Source organism: Ciconia boyciana, chromosome 25 (assembly GCF_034638445.1).
Source record: "Ciconia boyciana chromosome 25, ASM3463844v1, whole genome shotgun sequence".
In the NCBI taxonomy this organism is placed as follows: domain Eukaryota; kingdom Metazoa; phylum Chordata; class Aves; order Ciconiiformes; family Ciconiidae; genus Ciconia; species Ciconia boyciana.
In genome coordinates, this window is record NC_132958.1 from 2,499,128 (window position 1) to 2,508,047 (window position 8,920).

The 8,920-nt window shown below is 43.1% G+C and overlaps 1 pseudogene; it reads left to right on the forward strand.

Moving 5' to 3' along the window:
* The first annotated feature begins 1,366 nt into the window (after window positions 1–1,366).
* On the forward strand, window positions 1,367–4,155 carry LOC140643761 (uncharacterized; annotated as a pseudogene).
* Window positions 4,156–8,920: the final 4,765 nt, after the last annotated feature.

Sequence of the window (8,920 nt, forward strand, 5' to 3'; positions counted from 1 at the left end):
CTACACACACATTCAGAAGCATCACTGCAGTATCTCTGGACTTACATTCCCTAAGGCATGTCTAAATTAAATTTCCAAATTAAATCTCTCTTGATTTACTATGGCAAAATATAACAGCATTACACCACAGCAGCTCAGCAAGAAGGACAGTGTGATGTATCCCCAGTTGCTGTGCTTCGCCAGAGAACTGGGCCATCAGAGGAGAAGAGATCCAAAAAGTAACTGAACTACAGTGCACGTGTAGGAATCAGAGGAGGAAGTTCAAAGTGTTTGTTTTCAGCCTGAAGAGTCTTTTTTTCTCTCCCATGTTAAGCCTAACTTTTCTGCCAAAGCAAACAGTTGAAAATATTAACAAACATTTCTAAAGAAGTTCATAACCATGAAATATGAATACAAAGTGAGTACAAAGCGATGGCAAACATGATGAAGGTCAAAAATAGCGCAGGATTTGCTCTATTCTAGGGTTTCATTTCCTTAATCAAATTTTGGACATCCAACCCTTGATGGCATCTCTACAAATGGCATCTCTGCCATTTGGGTTTGTTTGTTTTAAACTTTTTTACTATAGTCCAATGGCAAATCATCAGTAAAACACAAGTTACAAACAGAAACAACTCACCCTGGAGGACCCATTTAAAGCAGAACAGCAGTGTGATGTGACCTGCTTTACCAATGCTCTGTTTCCACAGGACACCAAGAGTCTAGGGGAAACTACAAATTAATTCAGGTAAAATTTTCCAGCTCATTCCTCATCTTGTGGAAAAATGTATGTGGCAGAGAAACAAACAGTTACATGCTTCTGAGCATATTCAATGAGACCCGTTGACACAACAGCGCTGCTAAGGCCATCCAGGCCTATTTATTCTGACTAATTTCCATAATCTATTGTGCCTGCATCTGCAGGCATTTGACTCAATCGCTTTCAGCAGCAGCTCAGTTTTCCAGACCTCTTATTTTCCATTCTGCTTCAATAAATGCCTTTTTTCCTATTTGCATTCACCCAATTTTATTACATCTTCACGTGAAGAATTCCCTTTGGATCACTTGGGAAAGAATATAACAGTCCGGAGGAAACCTAGAGTAGCAATTTCCATGGGGATCCTTCTCATGAAGGCAGCTAACCTATCCATAAATATTCATCACTGCAATATCTAAGGAATAAGCCAAGGTAAGAGAAGTCTTCCTATAGCATTTATAAAAGTCTAATGCTAGTCACATATACTGAAACAATACGTTTTTCATCATCTTTTTCCAGAAGCGCCAAGCACGCTGCTTCTGCAGGACTCAAACAATACTTTACTGTTATCAGGGTAAATACCTATATGAGACTGTTAGCCCAGCAGCGTCTCAGTGCCTTGCAGCCCCTATGGCGTTTACCTGGAGCAAGGAATGGAGCAAGGATCCTAAGGGTTTTGACCGACTTCTCCGACTCCGGGGAGTGACAGACCAGGAAATAAAAGTAAGATGCTGGATAATCAGTGGATCCACCTATGAGAAGGCATCTCAAATCGCTGTGTACCACATTACATCAACCCCAATAGCAAAAGACACAAAACTTTGCGCCTCTGAAGGGCTGAACTGTTGGTACCATTTTACCTTAGTACAACCTGTCCTAGAGTACAGATAGTCTCGGGTGGCCAGGGACTGAACACAGGAATCCTAGATAGCGTAGAGGAATGAATGAGTGCTCTACAGCTCAAATTGCCACAAGATGGATGTGGAGCATCTACGGTCTCCTCCAAGATGAAAATAAGTTACATCGTTCTACTGCTGTTGAAGATTTCAATAATACTCGCTTTCCCACCAAGTATTATACCCACCTGTCTCAACTTAATTGTCAGTCAAGAAATCAGCCACAATTGTGTCACAGATAAGCTACCCGTCTTGTTACTAACGGACAGCAATATAAACGTGACTTGTAAAGCACAACCACCTGTTAGTGAGGGATATATGCATGTTATGATTATTCACAATAACTCTTACACGCCACATAGAAAATGCTGTAACACAAGTCATTGCTCAATACGTGACACAGCGAAGGGACGTCATGATGTTAAAATATCATGCAGATGGAACGCTCTGAAGGGACGCAACTAGGAACACTAGGACCACTAGTAATACTAGGAACAATAGCTCTCAGAATCACTAAGCCTATCACAGTGATGTCAGCGCCTACTCTGAATACTCCCCTAGTTTTACTAAGGAGTATACCAGAAGTATGGGACTAAATTCTAATAAAGACTTGGCCCTCTTAATTGTAGTAATGCATGGAACTGAAGTATATTTAGAAAACGAATGGAGCAAGGATCCTAAGGGTTTTGACTGATTTCTCCGACTCCAGGGAGTGACCGGCCAGGAAATAAAAGTAGGATGCCAGATAATCAATGGATCCGGCTATGAGAAGGCATCTCAAATTGCTATGTACAACATTACATCAAACCCAATAGCAAAAGATACAAAACTTTGCATCTCTACGGTACAATTTTACCTTAGTACTACCTGTCTTCGTAGTTTGCCTCTGGGATCACAACAACATGAGATGACCCACCTTATCCTTTAAATTTAAAAATAGACATTACTGAGCCTAGTACAACCACATCTGCCCCAATTGTAAAGGATAAGAAAACTCTATCCCCACAAATTTCTAAAATTGGACCCTATGCCATCAAACATACAGGCCAGCAACGAGTGCTGTTTAATCCATCATGGTCCCTCAGACGAGTGGCACTATCAACGTAGATCAATATCTCTGCAATTAAACCTACTTGCTCACCATTCCTAAGCGTGTCCTATGCAGGATGGTTAGCCTGGTTGCATGGATGAGCCCTCACCTCTCCAAAACGATCCAGAAGAGATGTGACTGGTATTTTAGGAACAGGATTAGGAGTATTAAACAACATGGACACTGAAGTTTTAGCAAACAAAATAAGCTCAGCAGCAAGTAATTTACACAAATTAGAACGTCCATCGCAATCTTCTCTATGGGCACTGGGAACTAACCAATAGCTCTTATCTGATATATTACCTCATGGGAAAAAATTAATGAAAAAGACCACCAACTAATTGTGGACGCACTAGGTGCAGCCCAAATTAATGTCTGTCTCGCTCTTAATTGTATTCAAGCTCATTTGTGGGTACAATCTACTTTGGCAGTGATTGTAAGAGAAGGTGAAGAGGGCACCTTACCCACTGAAATTCGAAAAGTAATCTGGGATAACACAAATGAATTTGAAAAGAAATTCCAATCCTGGTGGCATGTAGTCAATTTTACCTATGACCCTACTGACAGTAAAGCCACAGCTTTTGTTCTAACAGTACGCAATGCTTCGGTATACCCCGTGTACCCAATCATTGCACCGGGATTAAATCACAATGGAACTGTCCTCTATCCATTAGAGCACAGAGTACAGGCCCAACAGAACGGGAACAAACAGCAAAGTATTGATGTTGATGCATGCGTTGTATGGGAACAACAGGGATTTATTTGTGAAAGTCATACCATTAAGGCCCAAGACATTTGTCTTGGCACAGAACGACGTGTTTGTCATTTTGAAATACATCCTAACGAAACCCCTGAAACTGTACTTGTATACGTTGGAAACGGATGTGTTTGTATGAGGACCCTTTGTGATTCTAGATTTATAGACAATACCACTGTAGATATACACAATCACTCAAATATTTGTATTTGTAGTTTTACTAAAATTATGGGATGCAACTTTAACTATTCTGCTCCCGTCACAACCCACCAACTGCTACAATCTAACTGTACATTGCATCAAGATTTCTTGCCTACCCCTACTGGAATGAATCTCACATTGGTAAGAAAAGTGTTGCAACATGATGACCTGAATCAATTGCTAAACGAATTTGAAACAATGGACAAAGAACCCTGATTACTGTCCATGATGCAAAGACATACACCGTGTCCTAGAAAGAGTGAAAAAAGATGGAGAACATCACTGGTGGGAAACTCTTTTTGGATGGTCCCCAACAGCAACTGTAATTTTGAGTTTGATGCTGCATCCTATTGTAGTTTTGTTAGTTTTAACCTTATTATGTTTATTGCTTATAATCATTCTGTATATCAAAGTTTGGCAAAAAATGAAACAAATCAAGCATGTAAAGCAAATCAAGCATGAATCCAGCATGTAAAACACATACAATCAATTGATTCTGTATGTAAAATGGTATATAACTAACATCAATTAGGACACTTAAACTAAACAACTTATCAAATAATTGGACTCTTACCACTGATCTGCAATACATCACGTATTTATGACAGAGGCAAGAGGTAACCGTACTGCCACTCTGAGTCGATAAAGTGGATTGACTGTAGTCACGGGGTGGAGTGTGACGGATGCACTCGACCCCTTCACCAAACTAACAATAGTTTGGTACAGGCTCCAAAGGAGGTAAAGGCCTGGGCCATGGCCGGGCCAAGAACTCCTCTGGTTCCGTCTCTTCTCTGAGAACCCACAAAGAAGGTGAGTGGCACAGTGAGCATCGATGCATATGAGCTTGGAACACTGATCATACGACTGACACATGAATAGCGGGTTGCTTTTCCAAGACTCATTTATCAAGGAACAAAGAAAGTTGTGGATACAAGGAGCCTCATGCATATCTTTCCTATCACATGTAATTTGGCTACAAGCCAACCACTTTATCTATAAATACGACAGCCTAAGTGAGCCGCCTTTGAGCTCTCCCTGCCTTCTTTGAGCTCTCCCAGTCATAGACTGACCAGGGTAACAGATGCAGACTCAGGAAGGGTTCTGAGGGGAAAAGAGGGGTGCAAAGTGCCCTGCCAACCTAAAACAGGGCTCTGGGGCATAAGGGATGTCTCAGAAGAGCTTGGACAAGGGAGCAGAGGAGTCCCGAGGGAGGCTGAGAGACCAAAGAAGCCTCAGAGATAACAATGAGGAGCTCTGAAGGGGATTTCAACCAAGTACAGACATCATCAGGAGGCCAGGGGCTGAACAAAGGCATCCTAAATGGCAAAGAGTAAGATAAGAGCGCTCTGAAGTGCACAAAGAAAAAAAATTAAAAGGGAACCAAAGTGCTACAAGAGTGTTGTGGAGTACAAGAAGAGACTCAGATGACATTGTTATAGAGAGTAGAGGAATTAGGAGGGGGTGGGGTAAGAAAAAAAGGCTTGGAGACCCAGTGAGGGCCTTAGTCTCAGGAGGGCATCTAGGCAAACTACAGATGACTGAGTGAGAGAGGAACCAGAGACACCCTCGATGGCAGAGAGAAAGATAAAGGAGCGCTGTGTAGCAAAGAAAGACGGGAGGCTCTGACAGAACAAGGAAGATGGAAAGGGAGATAATGTGCTACAAGGTGCTGTGGAGAACGAGGAAGGTCTCAGGAGGCATTGTGACTGTGAGGAAAGGGGTGTTGAGGGGGGCTGACGGACAAAAGAAGGCTTGGGACAACAAGGAGGAACTCGGGTCATCATCTGAACGGAGTACAGATGGACACGGGTGGCCAGGGACCGAACACAGGAGTCCTAGATAGCGTAGAGGAACAAATGAGTGCTCTACAGCTCAGAGTGCTACAAGATGGATGTGGAGCACAAGGAAGGTCTCGGGAGGCGTTGTGACTGGGAGAAAAAAATGCCCTGAGGGAGCCAGGGAGACAGAAGAAGGATTGGGGACACGACGATTAAATCCAGAGGGGATCTGAACCGAGTAAACATGTCAGAGGGCCAGGGAATGAATAGAGGCACAGCTAGAGGGACGAGAGGACAGAACGACTGGGCTGGGTCACAGATATGGACTCAGGAAGTCCTCTGAGGGGTGCAAGGTCCACTACAAACCTAAAAGCATGCTAAGGGCAAACTCAAAGGCATCGATAGGCATCATGGCACCATTAGAGGGGTCCTGAATGTGCCAGAGAGACCAAAGAAGGATCGGGCAAGCTGGTGCTGCCATGGGCAGACACCACCGGCAAGCTGGCAACGGCCTGGCAGACACTGCCAGCAAGCTGGGGCCAGCGTAGGCAAACGCCACCGGCAAGCAGGCCCCTGCAGAGTAGATGCGTCTGTGGTCACATGTCTGCATCCATTAACTTCTGCTTTATGGTTTCTTTTTTCTCATTACGACTTTCATTCTTCCGAAATCTCAATCGAAGGCTTTTTAAAGTTTTTTTTGAGCAGATCGGGAACTTACGGCAACAATCACACACAAGAATTCATGGAGAGGAATAAAGTGTTTCGGAAGGAGAATACGCGGGGGTGGAGAGGAGAATGCAAATGATGCTGCTTTGTGGGCAGCCTCTATCTAAGAAAGGAAAGTGGGTCACGGTGGCAATGTACGTAGTGAAACTCGGCAGTGGCGAGAGTTCAAGATTCATGTTAATGAGGCATCCCTGATAAGTCCAGGAGGAAATGCGGTAGCAGAACTCCTCTGTTAAACCGTCAAAAACACAGCTCAAAAGCACGCACACAAGTCAATGGTCCTAGATACGACAGTAACAACGGTCTTGCACGTAGCGCTTCGCATCAACAGAACAGAACGCTCTTCCAAAGGGAGGCAAGTACCTCTCCTGTCAACTTAAAATGGGGAAACTGAGGCAGGAGTGAAGTGGAGGCAGGTGGTCACTTAGCAGGTTAGTGACAGAGCCAGCAACAGCACATAGATCTCTTGGTTCCTTCTGCTCTGGTCGTCCCAGGAAGTTGTTTGCCAAATACGAAACAAATTGGCTACGGCCCAGGCGTGGGTTTCTGTTGCATCTTTCAAGGGATGGGTAAACCCCAACTGTAGCAATTCCTCCAAACGCTTACTCATTTGTAAGAGTTTGCACCTGATTTCTAGCATGAGATGGGATTTTTCCCTAGACCACTTCCAGCTATCAGAACCTGTCATTTCATTATCTCTCAGAATAAGCAGCCCTTTATAATCACACAACTTCTCCCTGTGGGGACAGACTGTGATCAAGTTTCCTTTAGCGGTATTTTGGTTAACTTAATAAATTGAACTCCTTAATACTTTTGTTGCAAGGGGTATTTCCGCCCTTTTCTCTCAATCCGATCTTCAGAAATAGTGATATCCCTGAAGAATAAAAGCCTGTTTTGCTTTCAATCATAGAAGTCTGATGACAAAGGAAAACCTGTTACTATTAGCGTTGCATATGTTATCTGGAGTAAGAGAGAAACGCAAAACCTGCAGCTGCCAGTAGAAAAAGACAATTTTCAATTGTCTGCTCCATAAAAAAAACCAAACAAAAATTTTGTTGGCAGGGGAATTTTGTTCTATGAGGATGCTCCAGACAGGGCAGGGAGACATTCCCATTTTGCTAAGGAGGACACAAAGAAGCATACAGCTATTTCCCGGGTACTGAAAAGTGCTGAAGAAAAAACCCTCGTATTTCAAGCTATAACACTGCTTTCTGCAGAGTTATTTATTTTAATTTGAACTTATCTGCCCTTCTGCAAGTGGATGACAACTCCTAAAACAATTTTACCGTCTTGGAAAAAAAGAATCCAATAAAATTAAGAAAGAAAATCAAACACCTTTGGAGATATAGCAGGATACATGAGCAAAGAGACAGATTACTATTGTCTCTCTCACTTTAGATCCAGAAACAAATTGCAAAGCTATGTCAGCACAGCGTTTCACTGCAGCTGATAACGTGCGATGCTACATTGCTTTCAGCCCCAAGAAAAATCTCTCTGCACGGCACCATCCCGTGCCCTCTGGGTGTGCGAGCTCAGGCGAAAGGAAGGTCAGTCTGCTGTATTCCACTGCACGGCAAATGGAACACGAGCTCTCCTCTGCCATACAGATCTGTCCTAGCACAGCAGAGGCGTGTAGAAAAGCCCCAGATTAAGCATGGTTGCAATTAAAATATGCATCTCTAAGGAAACAGCCTTGCACAACGCAAAAAGTGGCACTTGCGCCAAGTCTGTTCACTGCCCTGCGAGAGGCAGAAGACAGTTTCAACACTTTCTCTTGATAGACAATTAACCAAGGTCTAAATTGGCCTAGGGGTTTAATTTCTTAAACTATGTTTTCTCAGACTTCAACTTGCAAAAGACTCATGGGGCAGACTATGGGTCAATCGAATCGCTGCTGATCGGGACAGAGAGGACCTCTTCCCACGTTCTGGGCTGCAACTAAACCAGAGCAGAAAAATGAAACCTACGGGGGGATTAGCATCCTACAGCAGCAAAAGGCTCGCTCTCGGAAGAGGCATGGGAGTCAGACAACCACAGGTGACAAAGCAGCCATGAACCACATTTTCATGACTTTGCAGAAAATCAGTCATAATTCTCCCATCCATGGAGCAGACAAGCCTAAAAGTGCCCCGAGTTCTGCGAGTGGAAAGTGTTAAGTATATTATTATTATTATTCACAGCCATCAATCAGACACCTTTCAGCAGCACTAAAAATTCAGTCAAAGCAACTCTCAGCAGAATTGCTCCAGAACAGGTCAGGCTGCATAATGAGTATTCTCAATTTCAGGACCGGTTGGCTGATGGTACAGTGCGTACCAGCCCTAGCTCAGCATGCTGCTCCGCTAATGCTTCCTCATGTCCCCAATTATACTCTTGTATTTGTTAATGTTACATGAGAAATCTTTACAATTACAGTAAATCACCCACTATGAATCCTGGAGCTAAAATTTTTTAATGAACATTCATTATAGGAAAAAATATCTCCTCATACAAAACCATGGGAAAAAAAAAATACAGTTTTATGACACGTGAAATGCTGGCTTTCACTATCTGTTTAGTGTAATTTGTTTAGCAGATTTAGCTCAAGATGCAGCTCTTGCATACATAAACAGTCACTGTTTTAGACTCCATCCAATCAATTGGTAACTGGGAAACTAAGCAGCGTCACTAAATTGTGGGTTCATTATACAAGCCAGAATATTTCGTCTGAGCTTGCAGAGCATTTGGCACATCCTC